Source organism: Dasypus novemcinctus, chromosome 9, assembly GCF_030445035.2.
Source record: "Dasypus novemcinctus isolate mDasNov1 chromosome 9, mDasNov1.1.hap2, whole genome shotgun sequence".
Taxonomy (NCBI): Eukaryota; Metazoa; Chordata; class Mammalia; order Cingulata; family Dasypodidae; genus Dasypus; species Dasypus novemcinctus.
In genome coordinates, this window is record NC_080681.1 from 12,877,203 (window position 1) to 12,904,494 (window position 27,292).

At 40.4% G+C, this 27,292-nt stretch overlaps 1 pseudogene; it reads right to left on the reverse strand.

The window, feature by feature from the left end:
* Positions 1–3,595: 3,595 nt before the first annotated feature.
* The window catches only part of LOC101439965 (protein CDV3 homolog pseudogene), a 53,111-nt pseudogene continuing 29,414 nt past the window's right edge, over positions 3,596–27,292 (reverse strand).

Below are 27,292 nucleotides of genomic sequence, written 5' to 3' on the forward strand. Positions count from 1 at the left end.
TTTTTTCCCTTCTCTTTTTGTCTTTTTTGTTGTTCTTACACTCTCCTCCAACTCTGCCTATCCAGTTTTTTCCTTTCTTCCTGCAGAACTCCCTTTAGAATTTCTTGAAGGAGAGGTTTCTTGTTGGTATACTCTTTCAGTTTCTGTTTATCTGCGAATATTTTGAACTCTCCAACATTTTTGAATGCTAGTTTAGCTGGATAGAGTATTCTTGGTTGGAAATTTTTTTCCTTTAGTACCTTGACTATATCATACCACTGACTTCTTGCCTCCATGGTTTCAGATGAGAAATCAGCACTTAATCTTATGGAGCTTCCCTTGTATGTCATGGTTTTCTTTTCTCTTGCTGCTTTTAGAATTTTCTCTTTGTCTTGAGCGTTGGATAATTTGACAAGTATATGTCTTGGGGTGGGTGGGCCTGTTCGGGTTTATAACAATCGGAGTGCACTGTGCTTCTTGGATATATACATCTGTCTCTTTCAGTAGATTTGGGAAGTTTTCAGCCATTATTTCCTTCAACACTCTTTCTGACCCCTTTCCCTTCTCTTCTCCTTCTGCAATGCCTATAATACATATGTTTGAGTGTTTTGCATTATCATTAAGGTCCCTAAGTTCTAGCTGGATTTTTTCTATCTTTTTATCGACCAATTCTACTATCTGTTTGATTTCCGATGTACTGTCTTCCACATCACTAGTTCTCTGCTCTGCCTCTTCTAGTCTGCTGATATTTGCTGCAAGTGTATTTTTGATTTCTTGAACTGTGGTGTTCATTCCCATCATATCTGTTATCTTTTTGTGTATGTCTGCAATTTCCCCTCCAAGTGTTGTCTTCATGTTGTTAACCTCTTCCTTTACTTCATTAAATTTGTTGGTGATAAATGTTCTGAGATCTTTCATTTCTTGTGCAAAGTTCTGCTCCTCTTCCTGATTTTTAGTTTGTTCATTGGATTCTGCCATGTTTTCCTGATTACTGGTTTGGTTTGTAGATTTTTGTTGCTTTCTGGTCATCATTTTATCTTGATGGGTTTAATCAGTTCCTTAGCTTCTTTGTCTATTCTTGGGGATTAATTAGCTGTTGTTTTTGCGTAAGTGTTATATCTTCTCTTTGTCACTTTGTTCTTCTTATTCTAATTTCTTATTGCTGGTTGAGTTCACTTTAAAGGAAAGTATTAGGGCCAGGGAAAGGCAATTGTGTGAGCAAGGAAAAAGTGTAAAGTAGTATTGGTGATAAATGTTAACAGAGCAACAATATGAGATCTGGGAGGATGGATATTAGATTCATGTAAGTTGTGTAGAGTTATAGCAGTAGGTAGAGTACCTATAATGAGGTATTTGACTGAATATGGGAGGAATACGGTATCAATTAAAAAGCTAGTATTTTCATGAGAGAGGGAAAGAGAAAAGAATGGTAGTAGTTTCAAGAGTGGATAACAGACAGAAAAGAAAACAAAGGTATTAGAAATTAAGAGTTAGACACTGTGTGGATCAAAGAAAGGGAAGTGGAATATAGGAGAGACAGTAGATGATAGAGGATATCAAGATGTAGGCGAAAGGGGATTGTGTAGGTAGCCAAAATCAATTCACAGTGAAGTGAGGCAGTGGAGGATGAGAAAACCCAGCAAATGTGAGGTGTTCCCTGCAGCACCTATTGTGTAATTAAGATAAAATAAAATAAGAAGAAAATGAGGGACAAGAGAGAAAAAAAAAGAGAAGAAAGAAAAAAAGAAAAGGGGGTGGGCAAAGGGAGGGGAACAAGTAAGGAAAAGAAAAAAAGATATAGAACAACCACAACAGCAACAAAAAAATAAACCCGCTAAATAACTGAAAAAAAAAAAGACTTTGGGGGATACACTGGGAGAAAAGACTAGGAGATAATGCAATGTTAGCAATCAGGACAATAAAAAATATAAAAATAAAATAAAAATAAAAAAACAAAACAAAACAAAAAAGAAAAAACACAAACATTGAGGGCTAGGACATTCAAGGACCTCAGATGGACCTCAGGGAGTGATGGATTCAGGGATGGAAAGTCTGTGATATTGAAGACTCAAGAGGTGTGAGTCTCTGGGGTGTGGGCCATGAGGGTTTAGGGGACTCAGACCTGGCAAACTCACATCTGGTTAACAGGGAGCCTGGGAGCACCGCAGTGCAACACAGCCTTCAGGGATCCCCGCAGCTGGGTGCCAGTCCTATGGGAGAGGTCACATCCGCAAACTCTGAACCCCGCAATTCACTTACTCACTCGGGTCTCTTCTGTGGCTGTATCACCAATTCGACTTCAGGACACCTCTTACCCTGTAAGCCCCTAGAACGGCCTCCTGGGGGCACCACTACACTGCAGCCAATTTCATGTCACAGATCAGTAGCCAGGCCCGGGGATGCAGCTCCAGCCAGAAACGCTGATAACAGAGTCCAAAACCGAAATTCCCACGCTTCGCAAAATATTCCCCTAATCGGCTTCCAGACATCTCCCACCCTGCCAGTCCCTGAAACAGTCTCCTGGTGATGTCTCTTTATTGTGAACAATTTAAGTCTGCTGCAGATCAGCATCCGGCCTTGGGGGGCGGGGCTCTAGCCGGAAGTGCTATTATTTGTGTCTGCAATCAAAAATTCCCCGCCTTGCAATAAAACTCCCGTTTGTCTCCCCAAATTGGTCTGCGAAGGCCTCCTGCCCTGTTAGCCCCCCAATAGCCCGCTCAGGGCTTATGAATTCCCCAGTACCGCAGAGCCTCCAGGAATCGCTGCCACCACACCGAAGCCGCAGCTCTGCCCACTGCAGGAGGGAGCATCCCATGAGCAGCTCCCACCTCCGTGTAATAGAGCCTCTATTTTATCTTATACACGAATTTTCTCTGTTTCCTTCCCACCAAATTGATGTCCAGACACCTCCTGCCCTGCAAAATCCCAAAACAGCCTGGTCCCAAAGAATTTCAACACTGCCCAGCTGCTTCTTTGCAGGAGAGATTATCAGGTATGCTCACTCAGCCACCATCTTGCCTCGCCACCCCCCCCCCCAATACTTTTAAAATGTGGGCACAAGTATGATACCTGGAATTCTTGTCAAAGATGACACAAGATCCATGGAACTTAAAAAGGGTTTTAGGCAAGGTTCTGCTCATGCTGCTTTCTTTGTATTTATGTGAACAGGTCACTGAATTCTTTAGCATGAGCAGAAACCTGCTAGATACTGTTTCCACTGCCATTTACTGAACAGTTTAGACCTGATTAGACACTTTTAGCAGTACCTGAAGTAGAGACCCCTGGCAGCCACTGTCCTTTACACCAAAGGCTATTTGGTTCCATTCTAGAGGTTGGCAAATTCACGAGACATTTCACAATCCTAATGCATATTTTAGGTTACTAAACCCAGCAATATGCTCTGTCAAGGAACTAATTCCACGTCAAAGCAAAAAAAAAGCCTTATTGTGGAAAATAGAAAAAGCACTGCCCAAATAAAAATTACTAAACGAAATAAGATTATTACCTACCCCAACCCCCTTTTCCCACTTGGTGGACCCAGGCTTGGTTTAATTTAATTTGTGCTTACCTCAGAATACAACTAAAGGCTTAAATTATAAATCACAGTCCTACACAGATTATCTGAACACATCAGTTCTTTAGAGAGGCATGTTCCAGGAAGTCTAACACAGCCACAGCCTACTACAAAGAGTGTTCCTTACGGGTGGGGCACAGGACAGGTTAATTAAGATCACTTAAATCTTCATCTTTTACAGCAGATCAGAACCCAGATGGCTGACTTTCTGCAGGATTTGTTAGGAATCCAGTAGAGCTGGTTTCAAGTTTCATATGGACGCTTAATAGCCGTAACCTTCTTATCCAGAAGATGTGATCCACGTGAAGTCCACAAGTGAGTGCAGCAAATCTGAGGTAGTCAACCCTGATGAAGGCTCAGTATTTCCAGCTTTCTACATGCTTGGCAGTGGACTGCAGGGATGGGAACTGTGTAATGCTGTGTATTTCTGGTGGTCCTTGTGGTGTTTTCCTTGTTATGGTTAACCTGGCCCCGGGAGGCCTATACACACCTCTAGTCATCGCAAGTTCTGGGGTTTCTGTAACAATTACTGGAGCAGGAGGTGCTTGTACCAGAGCTGTTTTATTCCAGAAAGATTAAGATTTTTGAAGATTTTTCTACACCACTACCACCACCTCCACCTTCTTCCCAGTTATCACCTGGATCTTCTCTCTTTTCATTATTATCTTCTTCCTTTTCACTTATTTGCATTGCCTGAACTCGAAGGCTGCTGTAATCAACCTCCTTTTGCTCAAATTCTTTCCACTCATCTTCATCCCTGGTCACGGCCTTGGTGGCGACCCTGGGGCCCATGGCCCCCACGCCCATCCTGCCATCGCCGCCATGCCTGCCACCCAGCTGCTCCGCTCCTTCTTCTTCTTCTTGTCCCTCTTGGTGAAGAAGTTGTCCAGGCTCAGCTCCTCCACCTCGGCCCTGGCCTCCTTGGCCTGGCTGGGTGGGGCCAGCAGGAGGCACCGCCCGTGGGGCTCAGCGTTCGGGCTTGCGGCCAGTGCAGCGCTCAGCCCCACGATGCCGCCTCAGTCTCCCTGGGTCGCTGAGGCACTTATGGCCCCGGCGGCCCCCTTCCCCCTCTTTCCACCCCCCCTCTGCCGCTGCCCCAGAGGCTGCAGTGCGGGGGAATCCCCCGCCCACACACACACACACACAGCCAGTGTGGAGAAGGAACGGGCCAGCCAGACGCTCTGGGAGAGTACCAGCCAGCGGCAGCATGTGCAGAAGCTTGACTCTCCCATTTGTCTCTCTTTTGTTGCATCATCATCTTGCTGCATGACTCACTTGCACAGGCACTGGCTCACCAAATCAGCATTGGCTCACTGTGCAGGCACTGGCTCTCCATGCAGGTACTCATGTGGGCACTCTGCTCACCAAGCAGCACTCATCTCACCACATGGGCACTCGTGGGAACTTGGCTCATTGCACAGGCACTGCTTGCCACAAAGGCACTGGCTTACCTCATGGGCATTCATATGGGCACTTGGCTCACCACACAGGCACTTGTGCAAGCCCTCTGCTCACCATGCAGGCATTTGGCTCACAGTGCAGGCACCCACATGGGCACTCAGCTCTCCACACAGGCACTGGCTCACCATGCAGGCACACTTTCTCTTCTTCTTTTTCACCAGGAGGCCCCAGGGTTTGAATTCAGCTTGTCCCATATGGTAGGAAGAGGCTTCATCACGTGAGCCACATCTGCTTCCCTGTCTTGTACTCTTTTGTTGCACACTGTATATTTTAATATTTTAAGTGCTAACTCAAGGATTGAGTCATTTATTGCACCTTTCATTCCCATAAGATCTGCTAATTTTCTATGTATGCTTTCAAATTCTTTGTGCTCATCCAGTGCCTTCTTAATATCCTTAATCTCTTTAACCATCTCACTAAATTTATTAAGGAGACTGTGGTATGATTAGTTGTCTCAACTTCATGTCATCTGGAGTCTTATCTTGTTCCTTTACCTGGACCATATCTCCCTATTTCTAGGTGTGGATTGTAATTTTTTGTTGGTGTTTGGCATCTGGCTTACTAGAGTATTTATTCTTGATACAGTTTTTCTCTTTAGTTTAGGGCTTCCTGCCCTTTCTCCCTTGCAGGTTGTGCAGTCAGAGCAAAGGATGTAGTTGGTGCTATAAGCTGTGGAGGCTCAAGCTGCCCTCTTTGCCCCAGGGACCAATGAAGTTTCTCCCAACTTTCTCATTTGCCAGGGGTAGGGACAGAGTCACAGCTGTGTGGTAATTCAGTTTATGCAGTCATAGAGTGTTGTTGCCCAGGGAGACTGATGAAGCTTCATACCCCTTTCTCCCCAGCCCAAGGTGGGGATGGAGCTGCAGTTGTGGACAGATATTCATGCAGTGTGGTCCAAGATGACCACAGTTGCCCCAGTAGACTTCTGATTATTCAGTCTGTGCCAGCCAAAGGTATCTTCAGTTACCTGGATAGGCTGGTGCAGGGTCCACCAGCCTCCTCCATGAGAGGGGTAGGGCTGAAGCCTTGGCTAGGACTGCAGGCTGATCTGGGTGAAAGAGACCAGTTCCTACCATCACTGTGATTTTTGGTTAGCTTGGCTTCCCTTCATGCTGGGGGTGGAGCCAAAATGGCAGCCACTGGCCTCTTTCTGACTTGGACAGATTCACACCCCACCTGTTCCTAGGGTTATACCTTAGCCAGCTGAGTCTACTAATCAGTAGCCAAAATTGGTAGCCAACTGTCTCCTCCCCTGTTTTGGGGAAATGGAGCTTCCAATTCTAGGCACAGAATAGCTCCAGGGGCAGCTTGCACTGCCAGAGTAGGACAATCACTGGCCTCTGCAGCTTGGCTGGTAATTTCCCAGAGAGGCTGGTGCAGTTCCCCCAGCTTCCTCCCTACTGGAAGTGGGGTTGGGGCTATGCTAGAGCTGCAATCTGATCTGGATGGAAAGAAGCTGGTTGCCCCCAGCACGGGGATTTTCAGTCTGCCCCACTGCCCCTTGTGCCAGGCACAGAGTTAAGATGACAGCCACTGTCCTCTTTCTGACTTGGAGAAGCTCAAACTTTAGCTTTTCTTAGGATTATACTTTAGCCCACTGAATTTACTCATCAGTAGCTGAATTGGTACCCAATCATCTCTTCCTCCCCCATTTTTGGGAAGTGGAGTTTTCAATTCTAGCTGTAGAACAGCTCCTGAGGCAGCTTGTGCCTCTAGTGGAGGATGGGCACTAGCCTCTGAAGCATGGAGCACTCTACTTATGAATCTTCTCTGCAGATGTGCAGTTTCCTCCTTCCATTCCTTCAAGTATGTTGCAGGATGCTCTTCTGGCCTCCTGAAGGCCCCTAACAGGTGCTTCAGATAGCTCCACATAGCTTTGGGTGTTTACTAACTGCCCTGTAGCAGGAGGTGACTCTAGGAGCTCCTTACTCTACTGCCATATTGCTGATTTTCCTATAAAGTGCTTTATACTATTTTATTTTATCTCACTTATTGGCTTAGAAGGTATAACATTTTGTCTTGATTTACTAGTGGTTGCTTTAGGATTTGTTGTATGTATCCTTAATTATCACAATCTACCTTCAAGTGATATTGTAACACTTCATGTATAGTATAAAATCTTTTCAATATAAATTTTCCATTTCTCCTCTCCATCTTCCATGTTATCATTTCATACATTTTATTTTTACATATCTTATAAACATTGCAATATATTATTATTATTGCTTAAGCAGCCTTTAAAAAGTAGCCTTGAAAAGTAGAAAAATCTTATATATATTTAGCCACATAGTTACCGTTTCTGTTGCACTTCCTTCCTATGTAGATCTAGGTTTCGGTCTGTTATCATTTTCCCTCTGCCTGAAGGATGTCTTTAATATTTATTATAATGAGTGCCTGCTGTTGATGAATTTTTTTCATCTTTCGTATGCTTCAAAAAATGTTTATTTTGTCTTCATTTTAAAAAGGGTATAAAAGTCTAGATAGGTTTTTTTCTTTCAATTTATTAAGGATGTTACTCAACCCTCATCTTGCTTAGAGTGAAATATATTCTCTTCCTATCTTTTATCCTTTGTATGTTAATGTGATTTTGTTCTTTGGCTACTTTTAGGAATTTCTTTTTTTTTTTTTCACTAGTTTCAAGCAATTTTATTATGATTTTCCCTGGTATAGTTCTTGTCATGTTTCTTGTCCTTGAGATATTGTATTAGTCAGCCAAAGGGGTGCTGATGCAAAATACCAGAAATTGGTTGGTTTTTATAAAGGGTATTTATTTATTTGGGGTAGGAGCTGACAAATACCAGGTCCTAAAGCATAAGTTATTTCCCTTACCAAAGTCTATTTCCATGTGTTGGAGCAAGATGGCTGCCAGCATCTGCAAGGGTTCAGGCTTCCTGGGTTCCTCCCTTCCTCAGGCTTCTTTTTCCTGGGTTCAGAGTTTCTCTTTTCCTGGACTTACTTCTGTTTCCTCTATGATCTTAGTCCCTGGGGCTCCAGTTTAAGACTTCAGCATCAAACTCCAACATCAAAACTCCAACATCAAAAATCCCTCTGTCCTTCACCATGCCTTTTTTTTGTGAGTCCCCACCCATCAAAGGGTAGAGACTCAATGCCCTACTGGGACAAAAGGTTTACATAATTACTTAATCAAGTAAACCTATGAATCCAATATAATCTAATATGCCCAGAGGAAAAGATCAGTTTACAAACATAACCCAATATTTCTTTTTGGAATTCATCAAAAATATCAAACTGCTACAGGAGGATCTAGTGTTTCCTCAGCCTCTTTGGGCAATGACAGGCACTTTCAGCCTACAGGGACTGAACTGTTGGACATTGGGGGTTCTGTTCTCACCCCATAAAGGGCAGAAGGGACAGTACTCCCTCACCCTCTCAGGGCAACTCCTGGTGTATTTCATTCACATGGATTAGATTATTGAATACTCCAGAGGATCCATCCCCACCCCTGGCAGGGAGGGGGGTGATGCTATGTCAGTCTACCTGGGCAACTGTGGTCAGTTTAGACTGGCACAGAATAGATTGCTGCCCACATGTGCAGCACCATCCCTGTTCCAGGTAGGGGAGGAAGGGTATGAAGCTTCATCATTCTTTCTGGGCAGCTACAGATAGCCTTGTCCTGCACAATTTGGATTATTACACATGGCTGCAAATATGTCCCCACACCTGGCAGAGGAGAAAGGTGGGAGAAGCTTCATCAATTCCTGGGGCAACATGGGCAGCTTCAGCCTCCCCAGCTTACATCACCAAATATATCCTCAGCTCCTATAATACAACCAGCAAGGGAGAAAAGGCAAGAAAATCCTAAACTAAAGAGAGAAACTTCACCCAGAATAAATATATCTAGTAACTAAGATGCCAAGACACCAACAAAAAATTACAACCCATATCAAGAAACTGTAAGATATGGCCCAGTTAAAGGAACAAGATAAGCCTCCAGATGACATAAAGGAGTCTCAACTAATCAACTAATCATTGATGTTCAAACAAATCCCCTTAATAAATTCAATGAGATGCCTAAAGAGACTAAGGATATTAAGAAGACACTAGGTGAGCACAAAAATTAATTTGAAAGCATACATAGAAAAATAGCAGATCTTATGGGAATGAAAGGTGCAATAAATGAAATTTAAAATTCACTGGAGGATTATAACAGCATATTTGAGGAGGCAGAAGAAAAGATTGGTGAGCTTGAAGACATGGCCTCCAAAAGTGAACATACAAAAGAACAGATGAAGAAAAGAAGAAAAAAACTGAACAGGGTCTCAGGGAACTAAATGACAGCAAGAAACATGCAAACATACATGTCATGGGTGTCCCAGAAGGAGAAAAGAAGGTAAATGGGGCAGAAGGAATAATTGAAGAAATAATGGTAGAAAATTTCCCAACCCTATTGAAGGACATAGATATCTGTGCCCAAGAGGCACAACATATTCCCATCCAATTAAATCCAAATAGACCAACTCCAAGACACATACTAATCAGAATGTCAAGTGCCAAAGATAAAGAGAGAATTCTGAGAGCAGCAAGAGAAATGCAATGCATAATATATAAAGAATACCCAATAAGATTAAGTGCTGATTTCTCATCAGAAACCATGGAAGCAAAAAGGCTATGGTCTGATATTTAAGATACTAAAAGAGAAAAACTGCCAACCAAGAATCTTAAATCCAGAGCATTGTCTTTCAAAAAATGAGGGTGAGTTTAGAATATTCACAGATATACAGAAACAGAGATAGTTTATAACAAAGAGACTGGCTTTTCAGGAAATACTAAAGGAAGTGTTACAGCTTGAAAAGAAGTGGCAGGAGAGAGAGGCTTGGAAGAGAGTCTAGAAATGAAGATTTTATCAGTAACAGTAACTAAAAATGTCAAAGGAGTGGTGAAAATAAAATATGACAGATAAAACCCAAATGTCAAAATGGGTGCCCTGCCTTTACAGTAATAACAATGACTATTAATGGTTAAACTCCTCAATGAAAAGACAGTTATAGAATGGATTACAAAAATGAGATATCTATATCCTGTCTACAAGACACTCAACTTAGGCCCAAGGATACCAATAGATTGAAAGTGAAAGGCTGGAAAAAGATATTCCATGCATGCAATAACTGACATAAAGCTGGGGTATACATATATCAAGTGAACTGGACTTTAAAAGTAAAATTGCTATTAGAGACAATGAAGGACATTATATGTTAATAAAAGGGGAAATTCACCAGGAAGAAACAATCATAAATGTATATGCACCTAACCAGGATGCCATAAAATACATGAGGCAAACAGTGACAAAACTGAAGGGAAAAATATATTCATCTACAATAATAGTTGAGACATCAATATACCACTCTCAGCACTAGATAGAACATCTGGGCAAAGGATGAATAAAGAAAGGGAGAGCTTGAATGATATGATAAATGGACTAAACCTAATAGACATATACAGAAGAGTGCACCTTCAAACAGCAGGATATACATTCTTTTCAAGTGCTCATGAATCTTTCTCCATGATAGACCATATCTTGGGTCACAAAGTGATCTCAGTAAATTTAACAAGATCAAAATTCTACAAAACACTTTCTCTGATCATAATGGAATAAAATTGGAAATCAAAAAGAGGCAGAAAAAGGGATAATTCACCAATATATGGATATTAAACAATACAATTTTAAATAATCAGTGGGCCAAAGAAGAAATTTCAAGAGAAATCAATAATTATCTCAAGATGAATAAAAATGATATCACAACATATCAGAACCTATGGGGAAAGTGGGTATGGTTCAAGCAATTGGGCACCCACATACCACACAGGAGATCTCAGGTTTGGTTCCAGGTGCCTCCTAAAGAAAGCAAGCAAGACAGCAAGCTTATGCAACAAGTTTACACAACAAGATGATGCAGCAAGATGATACAATGAAGAGAAACACTGCAAGGAAACAATGAGAGACACAAGGCACAGGGAACAAAGGTGGCTCAAGTAATTGGGTGCCTCTCTCCTACTTGGGAGGTCCCAGGTTTGATTCTCAGTGTCTACTAAAAAGAAGATGAGCAGAAAGTGAGTGCAAACAATAGAGGGGGTAGGATAAATAAATAAAATAAATCTTAAGAAAAGAAAAAAGGACCTATGGGAAGCAACAAAGGCAGTGCTGAGAGAGATTTATGGCCCCAAGTACAAGAGCAAAGAGTAGTGAAGAAGGATGGTCCAATGATGACTATGCTTATGAGCCTGTGTGCCTGAAATGTGAACTAGACCTAGAGATGCAGGGTGCCTAAGAGTTACTCCTGAGAGCCTCCAAGCTGCTCAAATCTGGCCACTCTCTAAGCCAAACTCAGCATGTAAATGCATTACCTACCCCCTAGCATGGGGCATGACTCCTGGGGATGAGCCTCCCTGGTGCTAAGGGATTATTACCAATCACTAACCGGTGATGCAACTAGAAAAAGACCTTGAATAAAAGGGGGAAATGGTAAAGACAAATGAGTTTATATGACTAAGAGTATTCAAAAAAGAGTTGGGAAGTCATCAGAGGGGTTGTGCTTATGTACGTCTCAGCAGGATCCCAGAGATAGCCAAAGTAGATGCAAACCCAGGTACTGGTGCTCCTGAGGGTTACAGAGACACACAGGCTCTACAGTCATGGCAGATGGCTCTGGAGTTCAGTGTCTTGTCAGTGGGCCCTACTTTGTAATTTGTGTTCCTGAGTGTGATGGTGTTGGACTCGGATGTGACCTTTCTACACATGCCTCTTCTGTCACTTTTACTGAATCTGTGGTTGATGCTGGGGTTGGTGTATACTCAGGAGATTTCAATCTCTGGACTGGCCATGTGCAAGCTTGGCCCTGAGCCTCAGCAGTGTTGCAACTCCTACTCTCTGGTTCTTTGGACTTACCCAGGCCAGCTAACAGGGAGGTGAAGATGGTCAACCACAACACCAGGAAACCAAGATTGCCTACAACTGCAAGCAGGAGAATCCCATCCATCAGCCATGTGGGATCTCGATACAGAGGTGGAGTGGACATCACTATCCCAGGATCCACAGGGTGGAGGAATAAAATATGGATTAGAGTGGACTTACTGGTATTCTACTATAGAACTATTGTGACTCTAGCAATTGAAGAAATTGTATCACTGATGTTGAGACAGTGACCACAGTAGTTGCTGAGGGCAGGGAGAGGGAAGAAGAGATGTGATGGGGCATTTTCGGGACTTGGAGTTGTCCTAGATATTGCAGGGACAGATGCAGGACGTTATACAGCCTGCCATAATCCACTGAATGGACTGGGGGAGAGTGTAAACTACAATGTAAACTATAATCCATGCGGTGCAACAGTGCTCCAAAATGTATTCACCAAATGCAATGAACGTGCCACACAATGATGAAAGAGGTTGTTGATGTGGGAGGAGTGGGGTGGGGTGGGTGTGGAGCATATGGGAACCTCTTATATTTTTTAATGTAACAATTTTTTGTGATCTACGTATCTTTTAAAAAATGCAATTAAATAAAAAATTTCAAAAAAAAACCAATGTCAGTAAAGTATCAGGATACAGATCAATGCACAAAAATCAGTGCTGTTTCTATACTATCATAATGCTCAATCTGAGGAGGAAGTCAGGGGAAAAATTCCATTTCCATTAGCCAGTAAAAGAATCAAATATTTAGGAATAAACTTAACCCAGGATGTAAAGGACTTTTATTCAGAAAACTATAATGCATTGTTAAAAGAAATCAGAAAAGACCTAAATAATTAAAATAGCATTCCATGCTCATGGATTGGAAAACTAAATATCATTAAAATGTCAATTCCACCTAAATTGATATACAGATTCAATGCAATCCCAATAAAAATTCCACTGACATTTTAAAAACACAATTACCAAATTTATTTGGAAGGGTAAGGGGTCCTGAATAGCCAGAAACATCTTTAAAAGGAAAAGCAAAATTTGAGGGCTCTCACTTCCAGACTTTTTTTTTTTTTTTTTTTTAGTTCTGAGTAGCTTGAATTTATTCACTAACTTCCCTCTTTATACCTAATTTAAAATATAGCCCAAGCTGGGAATATATTAATAAATGTTGAGATTTGATTAATTTGAAGGGGAGGTACAAATAAATTTCTCATATAAATTTTCCAAAAAGAAGTGTTTCAAAAATCTTAACACCTCTATGGCAGATAATTTCCAAGCCCCAGCTCTTACAGATTTGTGGCAAGATAAGTAATAATAAAGGAAGGAAACTAACATGCCCACAAAGTACCAAGTGGCATTCTCAGTATTTTCCCTTTATAGTAATTAACTTAAACACTAAGAAAAATTGAAGGGCTACATAAATAGTGATCTCATGTAGGATTTGGGCCTAGGCCTAGAGAGGATGTTTAAACAAGCATCTTTTTAATCCTCATTGTGACATTATATAGGCCTGTTAGCCTATATAAATGTAAGGATAATTTGGTGTCGTAAAAGACCTATTTTTTTTTGCACTTTTTTTTGCAATTTTTTTAATTAAAATTATTTATTTTTACAAATTACATTCAAAAAATATGAGGTCCCAATCAACCCCACCGCCCCCACCCCCCACTCCCCCCACAGCAACACTCTCTCCCATCATTGTGAGACATCCATTGCACCCAGTAAGTACATCTCTGAACATCACTGCACCCCGTAGTCAATGGTCCATATCATAGCCCACACTCTCCCACGTTCCATCCAGTGGGCCCTGGGGGGATCGACAATGTCCTGTAATTGTCCGTGAAGCACCACCCAGGACAACTCCACGTCCCGAAAATGCCTCCACATCTCATCTCTTCCTCCCATTCCCCAAACCCAGCAGCCACCATGGCTACCCTTCCCACACCCATTCCACATTTTCTCTGTGGACATTGGATTGGGTGTGTCCATTGCACATCTATGTCAAGTGGGGGCTTAGATTCCGCATGGATACTGGATGCACTCCTCCTGCTTTCAGTTGTAGACACTCTAGGCTCCATGGTGTGGTGGTTGACCTTCTTCAACTCCATGTTAGCTGAGTGGGGTCAGTCCAATAAATCAAAGTGTAGGAGCTGAAGTCTGTTGAGGCTCTGGGCCTGGGTGTCTTATTATCAGTCCAGAGATTCAAATCCCCTAAATATATCTTAAACCCCAGCACCAACTACAATTCCAATAAAGTAGCATGCAAGTCTTGTGGGAAGAGATCCCCTCCGAGTCCAATTCCATCATGTAGAAACACCAGCTCCAAAGAAGGGCCATCTGCCATGTCAGTGAACCCCATCTGCCATGACCATAGAACCCGTGGGTCTCTTTATCCCTCAAAAGAACCAATACCTGGGGTTGTATCTACTTTATCTGTCTCTTAGACTCTGCTCAGTTGTGCATAAGGGCATTCCTTCCGACAACCTCCAGACTCTTTTTTAGAGACTCATAGCCTTATAATCTCATTTCTCCTTTCCATTTCCCCCTTACATTAGGTCAAACAGCATTTTGAAGTCATGTTATTATATGTAGACAGGGATATTCTGCTGATCCGTATCGAACCTTTAATTCAAGGTCATTTTCTAGTTGCATCTTCAGCTGGTATGTGGTAGTGATCCCTTGGTGCCAGGGAGGCTCATCCCCGGGTGTCATGTCCCACGTTGGGGGGAATGCACTGCATCTACATGCTGAGTTTGGCTGTGAGAGTGGCCACATTTGAGTAACATGAAGGCTGTCAGGAGGAAACTCCCAGGCACAGTGCTACTCTAGGCCTTGTTCTTACTGCAGATGTATAGGCTCAAAAGCATAGCCATTAGTATCAGGAACCCACTGTTGGGCCCTCCTTCCTTCCTGGTTCTTGCCGTTGCCCCTGGGGGACTGCCGCTCCTTCCCTAGGGTCCATAACAGTGACCCCCCAGCCAGGCGCCCAGTACCCCCCCAGCTGTTGTTTTTAATTGTTTCCACTATGAGTATATCTAGACATTACTATATACCCTGGGCACATGCCCTGAATAAACTCCCTGTCAGCCATATATATCCTGTCAATAACATCCTATATCAGTATTCCTCCGCTGCCATTGTTGAACCACTCTGTGATCCAAAACTTCCTGTAAAGTGAATCCCAACATAATGTCAGCTTCACAAGAGTCTTAGATCACCGAAATTCATATATACAATATACAGTACTTCCCCAGATCCACCATAAAACCTTTTCCCTTCCACAGCGATAATCTTTTAGCTTATTCATATCATATTTCCTGAAACTGATGTACAGATTCCGAGACAATAGCTTTCAAACAAGGTGACATCTGTACTTACTATGTGGTCCATACTTTAGATTGTACAGTTTTCTAAATTTTTTAGTTATCCTATGTTTTGCCTTATGGTTTACATTATTAGTCTGTCATCCCCTATATGTTTCTGGTGTAATATTACATGTTTTATATTCATCCTCATGTACTCTCACAGAACTCCTCTCTTGCCCCCATATTTACCTTGGTTCCATCCATTCCACATCCATTTTCCCCCTCCCCTTGAGGCCCACAACGCCAGCCAATCTCCATTTTCCAAGAAGCCATGTCCAGAGATACTTGCAGCAGTATTCAGGACCTGACTTTCTCAACTGCCCTAATGCCCTGGGAGCCATCCTTTCTCACGAGAGATACAGTTCTCTCTATTTACTTCCAGACTTTAAATCATGCTGGAGACGTAGCTACAGTGGTAAAAACAGCATGCTATTGGCATAAAGATAGACACACAGACCAATGAAACTGAAACAGACCCTCATATCTATGGTCAAGTGATTTTTGACAAGCCTATCAAACCCCCTGCTCAGGCAGAACAAACTGTTCAACAAATGGTGCTAGGAAAAGTGGATATCCATAGCTTAAAGAAGGAAAGAGGACCCTATCTCCCACCTTACACAAATATTAACTCAAAATGGATCAAAGATCTAAATATAAAAGCAAGAACCATAAAGCTCCTAGAAGAAAATATAGGAAAACATCTTCAAGACCTGGTGGTAGGTGGTGAATTCTTAAACTGAAAGCAGGAGCAACAAAAGAAAACATGGATGAATGGGAACTCCTCAAACTTCAACAGTTTTATGATTCAAAGAACTTTGTCAACAAGGTGAAAAGGCAACTCACTCAATGGGAGAAAATATTGGTAACCACATATCTGATAAGGGTTGATTTCCTTTCTATATAAAGAAGCCATACAACTCAAAAATAAAAGAGCAAGCAATCCAATTTAAAAATGGACAAAAGATTTAAACAGACATTTCTCCGAAGAGGAAATACAAATGGCCAAAACGTGCATGAGAAAATGTTTCATATCATTAGCTATTAGGGAAATGCAAATTAAAATGACAGTGAGATATCACCTCACAGCACATAGAGTGGCCAGTTTTTATAAAACAGAAAACAGTAAGTGCCAGAGAGGATATGGAGAAATAGGAACAGTCCTTCACTGTTGGTTGGATTGTAAAATGGTGCAGCCTCTGTGGAAGGTAAATATAGAGCTACCATATGATCCAGCAATTCCTTTACTAGGAAATATATCCAAAAGACCTACAAACTGTGACTTGAACAGACATCTGCACACCGATGTTCACAGCAGCATTATTCACAATAGCCAAAAGATGGAAACAACCCAAGTATCCTTCAACCAATGAACAGATAAACAAAATGTGGTATATACACATGATGGAATACTATGCTGCAATAAGAAGAAATGAAATTGGACACATACGATAATATGGATGAATTTTAAAGACATTATGCTATGTGATGTAAGCCAGATACAAAAAGACAAATATTGCATGGTCTCATTAGTATGAACTAAATATGAAGAATTAAACCTAGGAATTAAAACCTAGAGTATAGATTATTAGGAGATAAGAGGAAGGATGGGAAGAATTACTGATGTTTAATGTAGGTAGAAGTTTTAATTAACTTTACTGTAAAAGTGGAAATAGAGTTATTGGTAACACATTATAGTGAGTAGCAGCTGGTTTATAAATGAGATAGTGGCTGAAAAGAGTAGTCTAGGGATGTAAATGTCAATTGAAAGAAAACTAGAGAATAATCTAGGGACTGAATAACACAGTAAGTCCAGAGGTGGATGAGAATTGTGATTGATGGTACAGATGATAGAGTGTCCTTCAGTGATTAGAGCAGATTGTACAGGAGGGTGGTGGCAATGTGAAGAAGCATGGGAAAAATACAATTGGTGTGACCTATAGGCTGGTTTATACTGTAATATTCTAGCATCAATATCAAAGATGTACTATGTTGATAATAGGTGGGGAATATGGATAAATGTGCCAAATGTATGCTAGAGACCATAGTTGATGGTAATAGTCTGATGATATTATCTCATCATCTGTAACAAATATTCCACACAGTGTGGTGTATTGGTGAAGGGGGAATGTATGGGAATTCTATACATATGCATGGTTGTTTTGTAAATTTACAACCTCTGTAATAAAAATGTATTTGAAAAGACAGATTTGGCTCAATGGATAGAGCATCCACCTACCATATGGGAGGTCCAGGGTTCAAACCCAGGGTCTCCTGACCTGTGTGATGAACTGGCCCATGTGCAGTGCTGATGCATGCAAGGAGTGCCGTGCTATGCAGGGCTGCCCTCTGCATAGGGGAGCCCCAAGCACAAGGAATGCGCCCCATAAGGAGAGCCGCCCAGTGAGAAAAAAGTGCAGCCTGCCCAGGAGTGCCACCACACACACAGAGAGCTGACGCAGCAAGATGATGCAACAAAAAGAGACACAGATTCCCCGTGCTGCTGATAAGAATAGTAGCAGACACAGAAAAACACACAGCAAATGGACACAGAAAGCAGACAACTGGGGGGGGGGGGGGGATGGGAGGGAGAAGGGGAGAGAAATAAATTTAAAAAATAATAAATCTTTAAAAAAACCAATATGATGGGTTTGGGGAAAAATACACCAAATGTAAGATATGGACTATAGTTATTAGTAGTATTTTGACAATACTTTTGTATAGTTTGTAAATGTTTCACAAAGCAAGGTGATGTCCGGGATCCCTGTATGATGTTATGCATGTTTACTTTGTAAGTTCACAACTTACTGTACACTTAATGTTTATATAGGATCATGTATGAATGATATACTTCAATAAAAATATATTAAAAATGGAATAACAGCTTTATACATGTTAAATGTTTACTAAACACATAAATACTACAATGAATATGGCATTCTACCTTAAGAAAGTCCTGAATTTTGCACATGTGTGTACCCATGTTCTTGCAAGACCGCTGAGCTCTCACCCCCACCATCCTGCTTGCAGAAAGAAGAGAACAAACTCGAGATAGGAAAAGGGAGAAAGCAATGGAAGATAAGGACAGAAAAACAGATATCATAGAGCAAAATACTAATAGGTTGAGAGGAAAGAGTAGTATACTAAAGAAAGAGGGTGCACAAGGCTATGCATCCAGGTTGGCAGTCAGAAGGGTTGCAGTTTATGAATTATTGTTGTGGCTGAAGACAGATTACCTGAAATAAGATGGAAAGCTGTAACGCCAGATGTGGATGCACATGGCTCATTGTCCATATGAGGTGTGTAGGAGTGTGTGTGTTAGGTCCTAGAGTACTCAGTTCTACATTCACATAGTGTTTCTCAATAATGAAATTGTGTTAAGGAGATAAATTTGCATTGTGCTCAATTTCCATCATATTATATCTATCACATGGAAATAAATTTGCTTTCAAAGCAAATGTTATTACAGAAGTGACTGTATTTCCCCTATCTTTCCAATATTTCCTGGAATTGCTTTTATTATTTTGCTTCTTGTTATGGATTGAATTGTGCCACCCCCCCCCCCCCCACCAAAGACACGTTCATTTCCTAACCCCCAGTCTTGTGAATGTGACTTTATATGGAAATAGGATCTGTGAAGAAATTATTAGTTATGGTGAAATCAAATTGGATTAGGGGAGGCCCTAACCCAAGAATTCACGAGTCCTTATAAGAAGAAATTTGGACACAGTAACACATAGGGATGATAGGGGAGAATGCTTTGTGACATTAGAAGCAGAGAATGAAATGCTACAAGCCAAGAAGTGCCAGTGATTGCTGGAAAACATCAAAAACTTGAAGAGGCAAAGGAGGATTCTCTCCTATTGGTTTCACAGGGAACATAGCCTTGCAAACACCTTGATTTCAGACTTTTAGTCTCCAGAACTGTGAGACAATAAATTTCTGTTGTTTTAAATAATTGGGTTTTTGGTACTTTCTTATGGCAGCCTCAGGAAACTAATAAGGTAATTAATTTAAAATGTTTTAAATTCATTACTCAGATTGAAAAAACTTTTGAGGCTTAGTATGTCATATTAAATGAACATTTTTCTGCATATAAATTTCAATTTTTTTTTTTCAGGAAAAGTTACAAAATACTTAGGGGAAAAAAGATGATAGGGTATACTTTCAATGGAAAGTTGGACATTAGAAGTCCCTTTGGGTTATCAGATTCTAAATGGTCTTGCATTTTCATTGTCTTTCATCAATATTGCAACTGTAGTAACTGAAGTTACCTTGTGAAGGGCTGATGGTGATAACACAAATGGTTTCTGTTCATAGAGATGCAAATAAATTTAGTCTGTTAGAAATTCAATTGATTTCACATCCCTTCTCTACACCTCTGTGCAAGAGGTTATTCCAAATATTATATTACATTTTATTGCCCGTTGGATATTGATCAGTTTTGCATCTTCTATCAAATTCATTTCAGCATTCCTTATTGCCTAAAGATGTGTATTTTATTTGGGTTCTATTTTGAAACTGTTTTAACATCTTAATGGTTCTCTCATTAACTAGTTACTGAGCTAAGTAACATTATTAACATGTGTATGTTTAATTTTGCATGAAAATAATTTTTTTAACTTTTTTTCAGTTATTCTTTATTAGGTCAAATTTCCATTGTATTTTTGCATCTAATATTCTGTTGAGATATCCAGTGCTTATCTGAGCATTTTAATTGCTCATTGTTTTAGTTTCCTGGCTGCTAAAGCAAAGACCATGCAATGGGTTAAATAATGGGGAATTATTGGCTCATGATTTTGAGGCTAGGAGAAGTACAAAGTTAAGGAATCATCAAGGCAGCACTTTCTCCCAGAAGACTGTAGTGTTAAGGGACTGGAAACTGGTGATCCTTGGTCCTTGGGTTTTCTGTCATATGGCAATACATGTGGTGGCCTCTCCTGGCTTCTCTGAGTTTTGTTGACTGCTAGCTCCTTCCCATGACTCTTCTTTCTATCCAACTTTCATTCTTATGAAGGACTCCACTGATTCAGGTTAAAGCCCAGTCTGATTTATTTGGGCCACATCTTAACTGACATAACATCTAGAAGAGATCTTTTTGCAATGAGCCCATACCCAAAGGAATGGATTAACTTTGAGAATATGTTTTTCTGGATTATATAGCTCCAAGCCACCACACTCATTATGCAGGCAGACTTTAAGATGGCCTCCAAAGATTGTTAACTCCTGGTATTCACACTCTTGTATAATCATCTCCTTTTGAATTTAAGCTGATTTAGTGACTTTCTTCTAATCATTAGACTACAACAAAGATGATGGAATGCCACTTCTATGCTTAGGCTCTATAAGATTGTGAACACCATCATTCTACTAGATTCTCTTCCTTGCTGGATATGATGAGGTAAGCTGCCAAAATTGGAAGGCCCACATAGCTAGGAACTGATAGTGGCCTATTGTCAACAACCACCAAGAGACTGAAGTCCTCAGTCCAACAGCCTGCAAGGAACTAAATCCTGCCAACAACTACATGAGCTTGGAACTGGGTACTTCCCAAGGTGAGACTTCAGATGAGATCCAAGTTCTGGCCCACAGTTTCATTGCAGCCTTTTATTTCCTTTTCTTGTCTTGTTGAATTTTAAGTTAGGACTTTTAGCACAATGCTGAGTATGAGTAGTGAGAGTGGACTTCCTTGCCTCATTCCTGACCATTTTAGTTCACTAGGCTATCAAAATGCAATATACCAGAAATGGGTAAACTTAAAAAAATTTCTTTTTATTATTTTTTAAAGATACTTAGATCACACAAAATGTTACACAAAAAAATAAAAGGGATTCCCATATGCCCTACTCCCCACACCTCCCACCCTTCTCCACAAAACAACTCCTTTCATTAGTGTCATACATTCAATACAATTGATGAGCACATTTGGAGTATCACCACTGAGCATGGATTATAGTTTACCTTGCAGTTTACACTCTCTCCCACTCAATTCTGTAGGTTATAGCAAAATATATACTGGCCTGTATCTGTTGTTGCAGTGACATTCAGGACAATTCCAAGTCCTGAAACCACCCCCATATTACACCTCTATTTCCTTCTCCCTGCCTTCAGCATCTCCAGTGGCCACTGTCTCCACATCAATGATTTAATTTATTCCATTGCTAGAACCACAATAAATATATAGTAGAATACCAGTAAGTCCACTCTAGTCCATGTTTTATCCCCAATCTTGAGGATTCTGGGATGGTGATGACCACTCCACCTCTAATGGATAGGGGGCCTCGATCCCACATGGCTGATGGATGGGACTCTTCTGCTTGCAGCTGTAGACTCTCTAAGTTACTTGGTATGTTGGTTGCCCATTCTCACATCCTTGTTAGTTGTCCTGGGTGAGTCCAATAAACTGGAGAGTAGGTATTGCAACTCTGCTGAGGTTCGGGGTGCAGCTGGCACATGGACTGTCCAAAGATTCAAGTCTCTTGGATGTACACCTACCAATTCCATCACCAACTATATGTTCAATTAGAAGGCACAGAGGAGGCACATGTAGAGAAGTCACAACTGAGTCCAACTCTGTCACACCTGGGAGCACAAACTCCAAAGTAGGGTCCACTGGCAAGGCACCAGACTCAAGACTGCCTGCCATGACCATTGGTCCTGGGTGTCTCCAGAGACCTCAGGAGCCCCACTATTTGGGGTAGTATCTATTTTGGCACTCTATGAGATCCTGCTGTGCATAAGTGTTACCTCTGGGATGACTTTCTGACTCACTTTGAAGTCTCTTAGCCATAAAAACTCATTTGTCTTTACCTTTTCTTCCTTTTATTCAAGTTTTTTTCCCAGTTGCATTGTTGGTTGGTGCTTGGTAGTAATCCCTTGGTGCCAGGGAGGCTCATTGCTGGGAGTCATGTCCCATGGTGGAGGGAAGGTAATGTATTTATATGCTGAGTTTGGCTTAGAGGCCACATTTGAGCAACAAGGAGGTTATCAGGAGATAACTCTTAGGCACCCTACAGCACTAGACTAAGTTGCAATTTCAAGAGCAAAGGTTCATAAGCATAATCATCAATATAAAAGGCTCATCAATGGACCATCCTTCTTCACTAGTCATTTCCCTGCACTTCAGGGATTGTTGCTATTCCATTAGAGAATGTGACAGAGCTCCCCAGGATGGGAATTCAATATTCTTTCAGTTATTGTGTGATTCTCTACCCACTGTGACAATGTCTCATGAATATTTGAACACATGTATATAACTTATATGTATGCCCAGGTGAACTTCCTCCCATATATCCTGGTCACTGACACCCCACACCAATGATCCTCCCGTGGCACAGTTGTAACAATTCTGTGACCCAAATGTCTTAAAAAATGAAGCCAAGAATATTGCCAAATAGAATTAATAGGAAAATGAAATAATAAAGATAGGTTTAAGCATAAGAAATAAAATACATAATAATTTAGAAAAACCAAAACTAAAATAAAATTTAAAAGTTGGAATATTAAAAAAATAATGAAAAATATTTAAAATTTTGATGTTTTGTCTTTCTTCACTGTAAGATCTGTTGTCCTGTATGTACAGTGATATTTTACTCCATTTATTACCCCAGTATCTTACTTTTTTTCATTTTCTCTTCAAAGAAGTTTTAAGTCACAGTAAAGTCACATACCGAACACAGAGGACTCCCATATACCCAACATCCTACCCCTTTTCCCCTTTCTGTATCAATAACCTTTTAATACATGGATGGTACATTTGTTACAACTGAAGTATGAATATTGAAACATAGCCACTAGCCATGGCCAATGGTTTACATTATGTTCTACCCTCTAGAACATACACTTTTATAAATATTTGATGAAATTAAACATGGTCTGTATCCATCATTGCAAGATCAAGCAGAACACTTCCACTGCCCACTACATACCTCCTCTTCCATCTACTCTATTCCTCTCTTCTCCTCCCCTCAGGGCCCACAGAAACCACCAGGCTTCACTCCTTGAAGGACAACAACACTGAGGGCTTGACACACTGGTCAGTCCTCCCCCATTAGGAACCACCCATGCTCTCAAGAGACACGCTCCCCTCTGTTTGAGAACATATCAGGCCTCTGCAGGATGGGGTACAACTCCTTCCCTCTCATTATGTGGGTCTCCAACCACTGATACAACATGCTTTGACAAAATGATCATTTGTACATTCTGTAGAAGACTGCCTGAGGTGGGCCCTGTCCCGAATGCCCCCTCATCCAACACTCCAGTCACCCTTCCTATTGCCAAAAGAGCTTTCCCAACATTGTAGTTTCAGTGACATATCCGCCAATCCCCAGTGTTCACCTCTCCCTCCCCCAACCCTACTCCAGTTCCATGGACCATCCAATCCACCCTCCTCACCCTCCCCCCATCGAACTTGCACCAACAAACCCAAAAGTGTCACTACACCCCTGTCATATCTCTTCATTGCACAACTACTCACTTCCACCTTATCATAGATTTCGCCCATATAGGCATTGGCTCATAAACTTCTCCCTTTCTATTGCTGTAAACCTATCTTCCAGACTCTAGCTCTCTGAGTCTGCTCAATTTGCTTAATTCATATCAGTAAGGTCATGTAATATTTCTCCTTCAATGCCTGGCTTGCTTCATTCAGCATAAGGTCCTCCAGATTCATTCATGTTATTCCATGTGTTAGTACTGTATACATTCTTACAGCTAATATTCCATTGTATGTATATTCCACATTTTGTTTATCCATTCATCTGTTTATGGGCATTTGGGTTGATTCCAACTTTTGGCAATAGTGAAAAATAACATTGGTGTGCATATATCTGTTCGTGTCCTTGCTTTCAATTCTTCTGGGAACATATACACAGTGGAATTGCTGGATCATATGGCAGAAATACACTTAGTTTTTTGAGGAACTGCCAAACTGTCCTCCACAATGGTTGGACCATTCTACCTTCCCACCAGCAGTGGATGAGGATTCCCATTCTTCCACATCCTTTCCAACACTTACAGTCCTCTATTTTTAAAATTACTGCTAGTCTGATGGGTGTAAGATGATATCTCATTGTAGTTTGGATTTGCATTTCTCTAATAGCTAGCGATGTTGTGCATCTTTTCATGTGCTTTTTAGCCATTTCTACTTCTTCTTTGGAGAAGTGTCTGTTCAAATCACTTGCCCATTTTTTAAATGGGTTGTCTTTTTATTTTTGAGATATAGGAATCCTTTATATATGCTGGATATTAGGCTTTTATCAGATATATGGTTACCAAATATTTTCCACAACTGGTAGACTCTCTTTTCACTTTCTTGATAAACTCCTTTGAGGTGCAAAAGGCTTTAAATATAATGAGATCCCATCTATCTATTTTTTTTCCTTCACTGCTCATGCTTTTGGTGTGAAGATCGTGAAATCACTTCTTATTACAGGTCCTATACACGCTTTCCTACATTACCTTCCAAGGTCTTTATGGTCTTGGCTCTTATATTTAGATTTTTGATCCATCTTGAGTTAATTTTTGTATAATGCATGAGATGGTGTTCCTCTCTCATTCTTTTGGATATGGATATCCAGTTCTCCAAGCACCATTTGTTGAAGAGGCCATTCTCTCGAAGTCGAATGGGATTGGTGGCCTTGTTGACTATCTGATGACTGCAGATGCAGGATCTACATCAGAACTCTCAATTTGGTTCCATTATTTGGTATGTTTATCCTGATAGCAATGCCATGCAATTTTGACAACTATACCTTTGTAGTATGTTTTAGAGTCAGGTAGTGTGATTCCTCCAGTTTCATTTTTCTTTTTCAATATGTCTTTAGCTATTTGGGGTCCCTTGCCCTTCCAAATAAATTTCATAGTTTAGCCAATTCAGTAAAAAATGCTGTGTTGATTTTTATTGGGATTGCATTAAAACTGTAGATCAGTTTGGATAGGATGAACATCTTAATGATGTTTAGTCTTCCCATCCATGAACAGGGAATATTCTTCCACTTATTTAGGTCTTCTTTGATTTCCTTTAACAGTGTTGTGTAGTTTTCTGTGGATAAGTCATTCACATCTTTAATTTAAATTTATTCCTAGGTATTCGATTCTTTTTGTTGCTATTGTGAACTGGATTTTTTTCTTGCTTTCCTCCTCAGATGGCTCATTATTGGTGTACAGAAATGCTACTGCTTTTTGTGCATTGATCTTATAATCTGCAACTTTACTCAACTTATTTTTAAGCTCTAGAAACTTTGCTGTAGATTTCCCAGGGTTTTCTATGTATAGGATCATGTCATCTGAAAATAGTGAAATTTTGTCTTCTTCCTTTCCAATTTGGATGCCTTTTATATCTTTTTCTTGCCTAAGAGCCCAAGCAAGTTCTTTTAACACAATGTTAAATAAGAATGGTAATAGTGGCCATCCTTATCTTTTTCCCAATATAGAGGGAAAGTGTTAGGATTTCACCATTGAATGTGATGTTAGCTGTTTTTCATACATACTCTTTATCACGTTGAGGAAGTTTCCTTCTATTCCTATCTTTTGCAGTGTTTTTTATCAGGAAAGGGTGCTGAATTTGAAAGGGTGCTTTTTAGGCATCTATAGAGATGATCATGTGATTTTTTTCTTTTGATCTGTTTATGTGATGTATGACACTGACTGAGCTTCTCATGTTGATTCATCCTTGCATGCCAGGAATAAAACCCACTTGCTTATGGTGTATAATTTGTTTGATGTGTTGTTCTATATGATTAGCAAGTATTTTGCTGATTATTTTAGCATCTAGGTTCATTAGAGAGATTGGTCTGTAATTTTCCCTTCTTGTGGCATCTTTGGCTTTGGTATTAGGGTAATGTTGGCTTCATAGGATGAGTTAAGCAATGTTCCTTCTACTTCTACTTTTGGAAAAGTTTAAGCAGGATTGGTGCTATTTCTTTCTAGAATGTTTGGTAGAATTCACCTGTGAAGCCATCTGGTCCTGGGCTCTTCATAGTTGGGAGACTTTTGATGAATAGTTCAATCTCATTACATGTGATTGGTCTGTTGAGTTCATCAATTTATTTCATCAATGTAGACTGCTTGTGTGTTTCTAGGAATTTGTCCATTTCCTCTAAATTTTCCTTCTTATTGGCATATAATTTTCAATGTATCTTATTATGATACTTATTATTCCCAGGGGGACAGTGGTGATTACCCTTTCCTCATTTATTTTGTGTATCTTTTCTCTTTTTTCTTTGTTAGTCTAGTTAAGGGTTTGCCAATTTCATTAATCTTCTCAAAGAACAAGCTTTTGATTTTGTTTATTTTTTCTTATGCTTTTTTTCATTTTTTATTTCATTTAGTTCTGCTCTAATATTTGTTATTTCCTTCTTTCTACTTCCTTTGGGGTTAATTTGTTGTTCCTTTTCTAATTTCTCTAGGTGTGCAGTTAGGTCTTCAATTTTAACTCCTTCTTTTTTGATATATGCTTTTATGGCTATGAATTTCCCTCTCAGTACAGCTTTTGCTGCATCCCATAGGTTCTGATATGTTGTGTTGCCATTATTCATTTTAAGGTTGCTGTTGATTTCTTTTGTAATTTCCTCCTTGACCCACCACTTGTCCAAGAGTGTGCTGTTTAACTTTTATCTTTGTGGCTAATCTGGTTGTCTGGCTCTTACTGATCTCCAGCTTCATTTCATTGTGTTCAGAGAAATTACTTTGTATAATTTCAATCTTTATGAATTCATTGAGAGTTGTTCAGCAACCTAACATGTGGTCTATCTTGGAAAATGATCCAAGTGCACTAGTGAAGAAAGTATTTGGTGTAGTGTTCTGCATATTTCTAGTAGGTCCAGATCCTCTAATGTATTGTTCAAAGGTTTTGTTTCTTGAGTGATTCTCTGTTGAGATGTTCTGTCTAATGGTGATAATGGTGTGTTAAAATCCCCAACTATAATTGTAGAGGCATCTATTTCTCTACTTAGTTTTTCCATTGTATTTTAAGGCACCCTGGTTAGGTGTATAAATG